A 14689-nucleotide genomic window follows, 5' to 3' on the forward strand; every position below is an offset into this window, starting at 1 on the left:
ATCAGCCATGTATACTTTGCACAGTGAACTGAGTGCACAAGGATGGATGGTGCTTGGTTAGCAGTTGCTCCCATGATGCCTGGTTCCCCCAACCCATCATCTTCTTCACCCATGAGTTCCTGTATGAAAACGATCGCAGAAGTCTGAAAAAATGATTAAGCAAAATTCAGACACTTTCTTTAAAGATGAGAAGTACTTCACAACTGTTATTGTTAAACATTTATTAAAATATTTTAATTTTTAATTTCTATTTTTTCATTTTTACCTTGTAAATATGTGGCATATTATCTATAGAATTGCTGTGGGATAATCAAATATGCTGGAAAATCTTTCATTTGGAACAAAATTAATATGATGATTTAAGTCAAATGACTCTGTGAATTTTCTCATGAGACTTTAAACAAAATTAAGCCCAAACTAACCAAAACAAAGTGATCCAAACCACCCAATAATAGTGACAGTTTTTCCAATTGCCAATTCATTTATTATTTTTATCATATTATGAGGAGCTGCAGTGTGATTAGTAGTATGAATTTTGAAGTTCCAGATCTGGACCAAAGTTTCATCGTAGCCAGTTAATAGCTGTGAAATGTTGGGGAAGCTGTTTTAGTTGTCAAATACTGGGCAGCTATTTAAGCCTTTCATGGTTCAGTGTTTGCATCCATAAAACAGGATAATGGGAGGGCCAAGTATGACAATCTGCTTTAGAAGAGTGGCACACTCAAAATACATGTTAACTGCGAGTTATGAGTCATGGCTCACATGCTGACCATCTCATCTATCCAAATCTGTGATCTTTTCTCAGAATTTACACTGACTGCTTGCTGTCTGAGCCTAATTAGTTGATGTCTCTGTTGTTAAACATGTTAATGTCATCCTCATGTAATTGTATGTTGTAACATATTTCAAAGCAAGAGGGAAAAAGATGAGATGACCTCAATTTTTTAACTTCTGGAATAATTTACAACCTCACTCCTATCTTGAAAAATACATCTTCTAATAAAAACAAAACCATAAAGAAGCCAAGAATCAGTGAAAAAACAATACTGTTTTTGGAGGCCATTATTGATATGTTCTCTAAAGACATATGATATATGCTAAATAAGAAAAAAACAAGCAGTAACTGCAAATAAAGATTTAAAAATACAGTACTAATTTCCAAAAACCTTTCCTAACAATTGAAATTTAGTTTCTGCTTGTTGATATCCTTGACTGCTGTCTCTCTATATACATTATTTTTTTATTCATCTTCTGTTAATTAAAGACAAACTTCTGTTGCTTCTTCATATTTCCCTTTGTGTCCATCTTTTGTCTTTCCCATTCCATTGATTTTTTTTTTTCAATCTACAGAGCAGATATAGCCTTTGTTGAGTTCTACATAATAAGAAATTGCTTCTAGTCTTGGCTTGACTCCTAACATGCTGTGTGACTCCTTTCTTCCCTTGTAACCTGTCTGGTCTTTCATTTTATCTACTGCTTTGATGGTATTAAATGAGTGAATGGATTGTAATAATTTTGTTAAAATAAGTCTGACTCTGTTCTTAGGGAATTGGATCAGATCTTTTATTTGAAACAGTTAGAAGTGAACTAGGCTCTGTTGAAAGCATGTCTCTGAATGTGAATCCCATCTCCGCCAATGAATCGTTGTACAGCAGTGGCTGGGTCATTCCACTTCCTACCTAGGTTTTTTTTTAATCTTTAAAATAGGAATAAGATATGGAATATTGAATAAGATATGGAATATGGAATAATTCTATCCATGCAGGAAAGAATTGAGCCCTGCCCAAATGGGGACAGGATGGGTATCGGATTATTTTGCTAGGCTACTGGAGATGATCTCTAAGCCCTTGGAATTTCTTGCCTGGTAAGAGTGACTTTGTTTACCTGCAAGCTTTAGACCCTGCCAGATGTGATTTACAGATGGAGGCAGTGAGTTCCTGGTGTTAGCTTGACTTACGAAGGGATTGGAAAGTGAAGTTAGTTGCATGGGTAGACGGTAGAAACCCAGTGTAGACTCTGAGCATGAGAACTGGGGAGAGCGTCCCTGTGTGACAGGGTTCTGTTTGTATAGTGACATGTTGATGCTAGGTTAGTTAGCACTGTCCATGACTTCACAGAAACAAATAAGTTCAGTGTTAGAAATACTCCTGTACTCTATGTGCACCTTCCCTTTGCTGATTACTGTCTGTGTTCCTTAGCTACAAAAAACTGTAAGTGTGTGGGTAACAGCTTTCAGGGACTTCCGGGAGATCTTCCCGTGAATTGTCAATATGAAGGGTAGTCTTGAAGATTCTGAACTTAGAACCAGAGTTGGGGTGAGTTTAGTCTTCTGGGATATGCTTCCTGGAGCTTGTACTATCTTACAGGGGCTTTGTGGATGATTGACTCACAACAGCCCTCTGTGTTAAAAAATTGTGACTAGCGCTTGACAAGAATGACCTTAAATAAACCAGCTACCGTAGTAGTGATATGGAGGACTTGGGAAGTCACTCAGCTATGATTGCCAACTTCACCAAATGAAAATGCAAAGCACACAAACTCTAAAACATTTTGTTCATCCAGTATTCAAATTTGGCCAGGTTTCCTATAGTTAATCTGCAAGAACTAAATATAGCTCAACATATTTCATTTTTAAGATTTGTTTTTATTTGTTTGAAAGGCAGAGTTATAGAGAAAGGCATGTCTGCACATCTGTGTATGCACACACATATGCAGAGAGAGAGAGAGAGAGAGAGAGAGAGAGAGAGAGGGGGGGAGTCTTCCACCTGTTCTTTCACTCCCCCAAGTAACTGCAACCTCCCGGTCAGGGCCAGGCTGAAGCCAAGAGCTGGGAACTTCGTCTGGGTTTCTCACATGGATACAGGTGTCTAACTACTTGGGCCAGGTGCTTTAGTGGGGAACTGGCTGGGAAGCAGAGCAGTTGGGACTCGAACCAGCATTCATTTGGGATGCTGGTGTGGTAGGTGTTTTAACTTGCTACACCACAATGCTGGCCCTGCCACTTATTTTCTTCATGAACAAATTGATAGTGATGGAGGTTAGACAGGCTTGTATTCATAGTTACAGTGTGGGTGACTTGGAATAAAAATGTAAATATTTCAATTCCCGAATGCTTAGGTAAAACCACAAAAGTTCAAGTGTGCTTCACGGAAGAGGAAAAAAAAAAAAAACCTTGGGAGGAAAAGGGAATATGAAGGGAATACGAAATCCAGTAATGCATAATGAAGGTTTGTAATTCCATATACTTAACAACCAGTCAGGCAACCTTAGGAAGTCTCCGGAGTTCTGTCTACGGAAACATCACTTGACATAGAAATTTAAATTGCATATGTTATAATAAGTCATTCAAAATCTACCCTGAGCATAACTGTACTCTGTGTACGAACTACACGTACTGTGTTTTTGCCTGTTTAATGTGTATTTTCTGGGTACCTGCTCTGAGTACTGCTAGAGGAGTTGGTAGTTAGGATAGCTGTTTTCTTCACTGAAGAAACTTGGGCTGAAAGTTGCCCAGAGTCACTGTGGGTGATGCTGAGCACAAGGAGATAGAGCTTCTAACTCCTGGACTTTGTTCAGCCGCTCATGATTCCAAACGCACACAGACTCGATTTGCAATGAATCAGAGGACTATTTCTTTCCATTAGAGTATCTCTGTGTGGTGATTGCATTGTTAATACTGAATGATGCAATGAGAAGGAGTTATATTTCTTCTCCAGACTGACAAGTTCCTTTCCAACCTTTACCATGTAGTGGTTGAGTTATTGGGCAATTTAATCTCCGTGAGGCTCAGGAACAACCACAAATATCTGCTGTGTGCCTGATAATGAAACCATGTTGGGAAAGCTTCTGACATATATAAAATAAACTGTTTAAATGTTAATGCCCTTTACATTCAATGGAACTAATAAGAATAAAATGAAATATTGATTGACTTGTCTTGATCATTACATTTGATTTTGGGGGTGAAGACTGCGATGTTGTTAAGCTAAATGAAATAGTTGGCTCATTTTTTCCAATGTTTTCTACAAGTCTTAGCTTTCCAGCAGCATTTACTTTCAAACTTTACTTTTTTGTGGCTTCACCCTTCATGTTTAGCTGGAAGAATCTCTGGAAGGTTCTTATCTATGGGTGGTCAAATCTGAGTGTTTTAGATGAAACTATTTATTTTGCAGATAATTCAGTAACAATCCTGTTTTGACTTTCCTACGCTGGATAGTATCACATTTTACAAACATACGAGTGAAACGTGCCAATGTCAAAAACAGAAGTGCTTTTCCTTTGAAACAAACATAATCTTCCCAAATCATGAGACCAACTGCAGAGTTTCCCATACAACCTGCTGCCCAATGCCTGCGTCACATTTGGCTGTAGCCATTGTTTGACTCCCTAACGCAGAAATACACAAAGCTTCCTTCACAATGTGCCACAATTTAATGTTTCTGCTGAACAAAGAATTGTGGGACATTCTGGAATCATTGAAAACAAAGCCAGTTGACTCAGACTCAGGATTCAACATAAGTAAGTTTTAACATAGTTTTTTTTTTGGACCTGAAATAAACATTGATGAGCTTACAAAGTGGTCTTGAATGCTTGTGATCTTATTAAATCTCTTGTTTTATGTCCATGGAATATTTCAAGGAGAAAACCTTTCTCTCTCTCTCCCTCTCTCTCTCTTTGGGTGTTGTTATTGTTTTCCTTAGGACCCTGGTTGCAGATTGAATTCACCTGGGAGGGATGGGGCAGACTTCACTTTCCTGACAGCCAAATTTCGCTTAGAACAATTATGCTGAGATTTCCACAGATGGGGACAGGCAGTAGTATTCAGTTCCAAAGCGTTTCCAGACAAGAGCCAACATGCATCTTATAGGAACAAATACATGTACTTTTGACCAGTAGAGTTGCTTTTGTGTGGCTGAGTATTAATGTCACCAGGGGGACTTGGGAGATGCTATCAAGGCCCTGGGCCCACCACAGAGTGCTCACATTTCTTCTGTTGGTCTGGGACTTGGCAGTAATCGTAAACAGTTTCCCTGTAAATTTTGTCTACAGCTAAAACTACAGCTTTGATCTTCAGGGCAAAAGCAGAAAATTCCTCTTCTTAGCTATATAAATGCTGGAATGATGGTGAGAGATACAATTCCCAGATGTAGCTGCATTTTTTTTCCTTACCAATAATTTTTTTTTATTCCACTTAGTGTATTATTCCTGTTATTAAACTCCAAGTCTTGTCATCATGAGAAACGCAACTACCAGTGATCACATGTTCCGTTTTTCAGGATGAAGTTCCTGATCTTTGTGCTTTTCTTATTCTTGGTACGACTATTACAGCTGTTCCCAACTTTGCTGAGAGCATCTTCATTTTGGTAACCACATAGTTTTCTTTCTTCTTTAGTACTCCTTCTTCTGTTTAAATGCTGAGAGCTCATCTGTATCATAATTCATTTTAAAAATTATTCCTTATTTTTCTTTTTCTTTTTCTTGAATGTTTTATTGTTAATATTATTTTCCATAATACAATTTTGTAAGTATAGGGATTCCTCCGTCCTCTATTCCTTCTTCCTTCCCCATTTTCTCTTCCACTATTTTCTCCCATATTATCATGGTAATAGTTTAGTAATAGTTACATGCTTAGCATTCTGCTAGTAAACTGTAACATGGCATTGTAGGTATGGAAAAAGGTAGAAAATCTAATATCCCACCATCAAGGCATATCTAAGTGATTCATTGAGAGTCCTGTTTTTATTTGGGAGATGCATTCTTCAACATAGCTACATTTGATTTAGTATTTTACTTTTTACATGCTGTTTTCTTGCGCATTGTCTTGTGTAACACTCTTTAACATTCTTGTGAGGTCAAGATTTTTAATCAATGTTTGGAAATGAAAACTGAAACTACCCTGAGAGTTGTTCATTTCCAAGGTCAAGCACTGATAGTTGGCAGAGTGTCAGGTCAGAGATTTGATGCTACTCATAAGCTAACACGTTGGATTCTCACAGTATAATGAATGCCAGAAAAGACACCAGATTCATGAACACGAAGGAATCCAAGGACACAGTGAGTTTCGTGTTTCAGTTACTTGCCTTTGCACCTCAGATTCCAAGGGGGCACATATAGAGAGACACACAGATTATGATCTGTGCTGTGCATACCGTGGCTTTGTGTTACAGCTGAGGAACCCCGAGCTTTGTGTATTCCTAAGTTTGTCCCTTTTATCCGTTTTAGAAGTGATTAGCCCAGATGGGTCCTCCGTCATGAATGGGATTAGCTGCCTCACCAAGGGTCTTGATGGAGCATGCTCAGCTCCGTTTCCTCTTCTGTGAGGTCACAGAAAGAAGATCTTCATCAGACACCAGATGCTGGCACCTTGATCTGGGACTTTCAGCCTTTAAAAATGATAAGTTTCGAAGAAGGGAACTTGCATTATTTTTAACATATTGTTTACCCAATACTATGTCAATTAATTCCATAATGTTGTATATTGATACTGAGGCCTTGTTGGGGCTTTTAACTGACCGGATCTTTACTCTGTTAGACCTATCTTCAGACCATAGAAGGTCTCCCCAAGAGGCCACTGAACTTATCTGGACAATAAGACGCTGAACTTTATGCTAGGCATGTGTTTACAAGCAATGAATCTCAACTGAACTTGAACTATGGTTATGCAACAAGGTAGAGGAATCCACCATGGGGGGGGAGGGGTATGGGAGGGGTGGGGGGAATCCCCAGCGCCTATAAAACTGTACTACATAATACAATGTAAGCAACAATAAAAAAAAAATAAAAATGATAAGAAATATGTTTCTATTCCTTATAAATTACTCAAACTGTGGTATTTTAGTGCAGCTCAGATCAACTAAGACAAACTCCAAATTTAGGAGATTCTATTTTTTTTAAGTGAGTTAATGCAAACCTGTCTAGTTTTTTTACCTGAGTGAAGATATCATCTTTGTTCTGATGGGACATCAATAGCTACTCTGACTGCTCCAGAAACACTGGATAATCTCTGCTGCCCAAGGTTATAAGCAACAAATAGTTTAAAGAAATATTCCGGAATGAAGAATGCAAGGGCTTCTGCTAGCACGATGTGCAGAAAGGTAAGGGACACATAATGTTATCTTGTAACATGGGCTCATCATCTGGGTCCCGATGATTTTAGTATAGTTCATTCTTTTAGCCAATGTTCAGACTGTCCTTAATAATGAGAATGAATAATTAGAAGAAATTGGGAAAAAAAAAACTGCTCAGAGGAAAGAGCTGAAATTGAGAAAAGAAATACTTATCATTTCCGTTTTCTTGTAAGTTACTGATTTGGGATATGAAGCATCTTTACTGGGGGTTAATTTCAATCCTTTTTCTTTTTAGCTTGAGTTCCTGGGGAAAAAAGAAATTCTTTACTCTCTCTCTCTCCTACATCTGGCATCTTCACAATCCAATGAGGGAAATGGAGAGATTGAATGTTTTCCAGGAGTGGAGGCCTTGGAGCTTCTATAAACAGAGCTGCTTTCTTCATAACACACGCATTGTAACTAAGACATTATTACTGATATGATATTGAACCATGACCTAGCCCTTAATGGAAATGTCTCCATGTGAACCATCATTATTGTGGGCAAGAAGCCTTTGTATGCATTTTTGGAACATAAATCATATCAGTGTGGAGTATTCCTGTTTAGAATGGGAAAATTTCAAGTCTAGTTCTTGATTGCTTGTTGCATGGAACATGATTAGCAGTAATATATCCTCTAATGAACTCTTTGGCATTAAGATCCAAATATCAGTGAGAGAAAATACCTTAGAAACAATAAGGAATATATAAAATAGTCTAATATCAACAAGCTAAATTACCCAAATATTTAATCTCAGAGTAGGATAATGGAATGTATATTGAAACGGTGCACAGACCAACATGATGTGAATGATATTGTTTAAAGATATAAAATGTCTATTCCTTAATTTAGAGATGGATTTGGAAGTTCAGTGAGTGCTTTGCTGGCTTCCTACCCTTATGAGAACAGCCAATAATTATCTTAATATCTTCTGAAATGATCTACAAGTAATTGAAATTGATGACAACTTGAGTGGTGCCAAACGACTTGGCAGGAAGTCAGAGACTTCTCTGAACATGGCCATTTGTGCTGACCCTGCTCGGTAACTTGCTATAATGTAATTTGATTGATGCAGCGTAATATTAGGCATATGGAATAGAATTGTGAAGGCTTTCTCTCTACAAATCATCGGCATAAGAAAAATAGAGCTCTGAACTCTTGAACACAACCCTTGGTGTTGAAAGGGAAGCATTCTGCTCCAGCTCTTTGCAAGTTCAGCCTGAGAATGTGCAGTCTGGACTCACTGGCCGATGCAAATGAGCTGGGTATGCCCAGAGGGATGCTTCCCCGTCCAGAGGTAATACACTGGCCAAGAAAGCTCTGAGTTTAAAGCAGATACAGGGTTCTGCCCAGTGTTATTTCCCTGTGAGCTGGTGGCTTGGAGACTCCTGTGCCTGCATTTCTAAATATCACTCTACCCCCCCTAAAATCATCAGTCTCAATCTTAACCAGTTGTAGCTTTTATTGACGATGAAAAGATAATATGTTTGTTGTCTTAAAACTATTCCTGTGACATTCTTGGCAACATATTACTTTCCTAAATAAATGAATTTAAGAATCTTCCCAAGGGATAAATGGATGTGGTTCCAAGGGTTGGAGACAGCGTGGCATTACTTCTACATCATACCTGAGATGCGGTGACATTAACATTCTATGTGTAGCCCTTGGATCAACTTCTCTGGTTAGCTGCCGTCTTCCTTTCCTTGCAAGAAGATTAATTCTTGTTCAGGAAAAATGGCTTAGTTTTCACTGCTGAAAAAGACAATGTCAATATTGGAGATACGTTTTGAATAGAAACTAATTCTTAATATATTCAGTAGTTTTACTTACTTACTAAGCCAGTATTAAATGGGAATTCACTGCGATGCAAGTGGAAGGCTACATTCTACAGACAAAGATGAATTGTGCACAGTCCATTTCATTAAGAAGTTTATATCCATGCCTGTCAGAAGGACTGTGGGTTCTCCCTGCTAATTAGATCACTTGGGATTTTTATTACATAGTTTTATATTATATAAGATTAGAGATTGTTACATTATTTTCATTTTATAATGTTAATGATATGTTTTCACTCTATTGCAGGTATAGGTATGAGTTTCCTAAAACTGGATATACTATTAGATTCTGAAAAATATTAGATTATGTACAATCACTTATCTCACTTCTGGTTCTCCTGCTATCTCCCAGGGGGGAAAAAAATGAGAAAATAAAGTAGATGATTACAGTGGTATAAAAGCAAACAAATCTTTGAAATGTGGGATAGCTGATGGGTGATAATTAACTTATCACTCTGTGCAAAGCTTGAATCTAAATTTGGTGGAGGCGTGGCACGACAGTTTAGTGGCTAGATCCTCACCTTGCATCTGCTGGGATCCCATATAGGACCCAGTTCTAATCCCGACTGCTCTACTTTCCATCCATTCCTTGATTCTGGCCTGGGAAAGCAGTCGAGGGACCCTGCACCCATGTGGGAGACCCAGAAGAAGTTCCTGGCTTCTGGCTTCGGATTGGCTCAGTTTTGGACTTCCGAGTAAACCAACTGATTCAAGATCTTTCTCTCTGTCTCTCCTTCTCTTGGTATATCGGCCTTTCCAAAAATAAATAAATAAATGTAAAAAATAAATTTGGTGGTGGGAGAACCAACAAGATTCAAGCCAATTCTTCCTGGAGATGGCTAGAAAGGTTAAGGAGTCGGTGGTATCAGCTACTTCAGGTCATGGGACGAGTTAAGATGGACGGATAACATGAAGCTCAACATCTTGGAACTGTCTGTGGGACTACCAAGCCTACCCTTCCCACATACGGTTCCCTTTCTCCAACCTGTGAAGATTGGAACAAAGCTTTCTCGGTGCTACTGAATCAGATTAGTTCTGATAAAGATCATTTAGAACACAGCTGAGGGCGGCTATGATGAACCATTCTGAAACCACGGGAAATTCGTAAAAGGCTGTATACTGCACTCTGAGGTCCTTCTCCTGCTTGGTCTTCAAAATGATCTCAGCTGTGTAATTTGTCCAGGTATGTGGAAGGAAAATTACTGCTTTGCTAAAGTGACTAACTTGGAAAAAGTCCCACAGTGAAACTTGGTTATGAGAGTTGTAGAACAGTGCCTATAGTTGTCGAGATCAATCAAGTATAGAGAGTCATCAGTTTATGCCTTGCTTTCTTTTTCTTTTACTTTAAGATTATTTGAGAGAGAAAGGGAAAACTATTATGCTATGGCTCATGCCCCAAATGCCTGGAACACCTAGGTCTGGGCTTAGGCTCAAGCTGGGTGCCAGTCTAGCCTCTTGCACTGGTGACAGGTACCCAGTTACCAGAACCTTCATTACATTTGCACCCAACATCTGCATAAGCAGGAAGATGGCAGGAAGATGTTGAGCCAAGGACTCTGAAAAAAAAAAAAAAACAGGCTCTTAGCTGATATCCTAACCAATAAGCCACTGCCATGTTTTAAAATGTGTAAAAATATGCGTATTCAGTAATCACCTTTCATGTCTGTATGAGAAAATACAGAGTGAGGGAGAGAAAGAGAGAAATGAAAAAGAACGTAGCCAGATGAAGCAGAAGCGATCATGACAAAGGCGATAGCACAGACACCCCCAGATACCCCCAGACACACATTCACACCTGGCTTAGAATCCTCTTAGAGACCGAATTTGAGAAATAACACGAGTCCATAAAAGAAAGAGCAGCTGGATAACAAGAAAGAACTCTTAGAAATCAATCAAAGATCGCAAATTAAAATCAAAGAGGTAGCAGGTCAATTGCAGAACAAATTCCAAAAGGTGTGAGATTAGTAAAGGCAAACGAAAGAACAAGAAACCCAGAAGTTCCAGCTAACAAATCTCAGAAGGAGAGAACGAAGAAAGGGAATGGAAAGAAATAATCAGAGTAAAAAGAACGCTATCTACAATCTCCAGTTGGAAAAATCATGACGTTCCCAATGAACTATATCATCCAGCTATTTCAAAATCATAAGGCCAAAGTGGAAAATGTTTGATTCTATCATTAAAAAAAAGTTGTATGTGAACAAATTGTAAGACTCACTAACCTTATAGTAACACTACAATCTGAAGGAGAGCTTGGCAAACTATGGTCTCTTTTTGTCAATAAAATTTTGCTAGAACAAGCTCATACTCATTTGTTTACAAATTGTCCATGGCTGCCTGCAAGTTAAAAGAATGGAGCTGGGCCCGGCGCAGTGGCGCAGTGGTTAAGGTCCTCGCCTTGCACGCTCCGGGCTTTGGGACTCTGCACCCGTGTGGGAGACCCAGAAGAGGCTCCTGGCTTTGGATAGGCATAGCATCGGCCCGTTGCGCTCACTTGGGGAGTGAATCATCGGACGGAAGATCTTCCTCTCTGTCTCTCCTCTCTGTATATCCGCCTTTCCAATAAAAAAAAAATAATAAAAATAAATCTTTAAAAAAAAAAAAGAATGGTGCTGAATGTTTGTTACAAACATCAGACAGTTTAAATATTTGATATATGGTTCTTTATAGGGGAAAAAATGACAACTCTTAACTTAGAAAGCAACCGAATAATGCCTTCAAAATTATAAAAATCTATGATTTATAAGAGATAATTTATTATCAGTCACTTAAAAAAAATCTATGTTGAAAATAGAATAACAGAATTTTAAGGTAAGTAAAATCTAAAATATTTTACCCCCAAATAGCTTGTGTCAAACACACACAGACACACACACACACACACACAAAAGATACAGGAGATTCTCTCAGAGAACTAGATTAAGGCTCATTTTAGGATGAACTAGATTAAGCAAGAAATATAACTGGAACCAGTTAGATGGGGGTGTATAAAAGGGATATGCTAGGGAACTAATAATATTGCTCAAATAACTGATAAATGGGAGATTTCACTGCAGCTGGCAGCGCCTCATTCCTCCAGGAGAGTTGGAGCAACTAGGATGTCAATGTTAGGTACACACACACTTAAAAGCCAACACAAAATATGAGGCACGCACGCCCCCAGGCAAGCAAAAGTTTGTACAAGAAAGAAAACATAAAAGATAGCATGCTTGTTGATGTAGATGTGAACTGCAGAAATAAACACTACACTGATTCATCAGAGAAGCTGATCTCATCCTAGTTGGAAGCCGAGAATGGAGCAAGTATGTCTAGAAACGCTTATGCTTGTGTAGGGAAGCTAGCCTTCCCCTTCCAAGTGGGAATTAAATAACCATTCAATCAAATTATTTTGAAAAGTGGATGTGAGTACTCTAAGAAGAATCTAAATGGGGTGAAAGTGGCTGCATTTTGGCTGGAGAAGCTGTTGTTGATAGGGGAATTGAAAGAGGGGAGAAATAAACAGAAAGCAACTTTTTTTTTATTACAAGTCTAGCATATTCATTGTTTTAGAAACTGAATCTTTATTATTACTCTCATAAAAATGGAAATTAAACCTGAATAAAAATCTGAAGGTTAGTTATTTCATAATATGAACCTATTAAATTTTTTTAAAAAATGTCAATGTTCATATTGAAAATCAGACATGCATTGAAGCTGAAAATTTCAAGATGAAATGTAATCATTTTTCTGATTAAAATTTTTCTTCATTTGCTTTCACAGAGCCATTGCAGAATGTAAAGACAAAACAAAACAAAACAAAAGATCTGAAGATCTGAATCACCGAATGTCTAAAATGGTCTACCATCTCAGAAACATGTCAAATATTCCAGGGAAAAGTGATGAAATTGTAATTCCTTCCTAGCAGTTCCAGCAATCAGTAACAAAATATCGGCTGCAAAATGTTTTAGAATGTTAAACTAATGTTAAGGCAGATGGTTTATTGACGGAAGAAAATTAATCATTTATAATTATAAAAGAAGAGAAAATATTGAGATGATGGATAAAAGACATACTCCTCAGAGTGAAAGATGAGTCAGCCCTGGGGTTTGGGATGTGCAGCTGCATTCCTGGAGGGGGGGCTGGCCTCCCAGGAGCCACACTCAGAGCTGGCCTTCATGCAAGATCAGTCAGACACAGCCACTGGGGAAGGTGCCTTCATGTATGTTCTACTACATATTCTAGCAAAGATAAGTTTGCCACAATTACACTGTTGGCACTAGAATCCAAAAGTTCACTGATGCCATTGCTAAGATTTTTAGAAACGTGGTAGAAATATTGGTACCATTGGAAATACAGTTCAGCTGAATGGTAAAGATAAGCATACATCCATAAATTTTTGTGTAGTAATAAAACTCTGAGGACTATACAACGTGGATCTGGACACTGGGTTTTCTCAGACTTTTGTATAACTTAAAGTTATTACGGATTGTTTACCTGCTAACTGCTCTTAAGTTTCTCAGGAACTGTAGGGGATAGCCTGATTAAACACATACTCTGTATCCCTGGGTATGCTTCTCTAGTAAACTCTCACACAATTTCTTACCACTACAAGCTTGGTAGGAGGATAGGACATTTCCTTTTTTTAATATTTTTATTTTGAATTTTGAATTATGTGATACATTTTTGTATAGGCTGGGATTCCCCCCCAAAATCCCACCCCTGTCAGATTTTTCCCACTTTGTTACAATAGTGTAGTCCTTCATAAGGAATCATAATTGTTGGTACAGACAATGTAAGACAGTCCAGCATCCCATTGTCTACACATGTCCAACAGTTTCATTGGGAGTCCATCTTTCATCTGGATGCAGGAATGCATGTTCCATTGTACCCTCACTTCTGTATATGATAGACCCCATTACTCCATCACTATACATTACCATAAGTGAGAAGCCATGAAACAAGGTCAACAACTGGTATGAGTTACAACAGCGACATCAGCAACAACAACAACAACAACATCAACAACAACAATAACAATATCAACAACAAATTATTTTTTTCAAGATAGGGCATTTCAAGGCTGCTGCCACCTCTTTCTTGGTTTTGTTTTGAATATATTTTCAGGTTGGGCATTTGGTATAGAGGTTAACATCCCAATATCTTAAAGTACTTGGGGTCATGAGCTCCTGGCTCGCCTTTGCTGCTAGCACAGACCCTAGGAGGTAGCAGCTGCCACTGTAGGAACTGAGGGTCTGCTGCTCACAGGAGTTCCTAGCTCCTGGTTTGATCCTCAGTTGAGTTCTCCTCATTGCAGGCACGTGGGGATTCTGCAGATGGGAAATCTTTCTGTTTCTCTCTTACTGCCTCTTAGAACCTTTTAAATAATAAGTCCATTCGGATGGTTGTGATGGCTCAACTGGCTAATTCCCTGCCTGCAAGCATCGGCATCCCATGTAAGTGCAGGTTTTTTGAGTTTTAGTCAGCCATTTGCACAACCATCCTTTTGTTTTTCAATGCATCTATAAAAAGTTCAGAGTGCAGGGACCTATTCTGTTCTGGGCTCCAGAGTGTGCACTTCTCGCCAAGGCGGACCCTGCCTGCTCTTCCTACTGTGAGTCCAGCAAACAGCTAGGAACCTGGGACTTTCATTTGGCTCCGTGAGTCTGTGATCATCCAGCCATCCCGAAGCTGATGGGCTGCACAGGATCTGCTTGCCATTTATGCTGCCTGGGATGGATACGCGTTCTATGTTTCTCCCTTCACAATATGATT

This window comes from Ochotona curzoniae, unplaced genomic scaffold, assembly GCF_017591425.1.
Source record: "Ochotona curzoniae isolate NIBS_2020 unplaced genomic scaffold, NIBS_Ocur_1.0 contig_2599, whole genome shotgun sequence".
In the NCBI taxonomy this organism is placed as follows: domain Eukaryota; kingdom Metazoa; phylum Chordata; class Mammalia; order Lagomorpha; family Ochotonidae; genus Ochotona; species Ochotona curzoniae.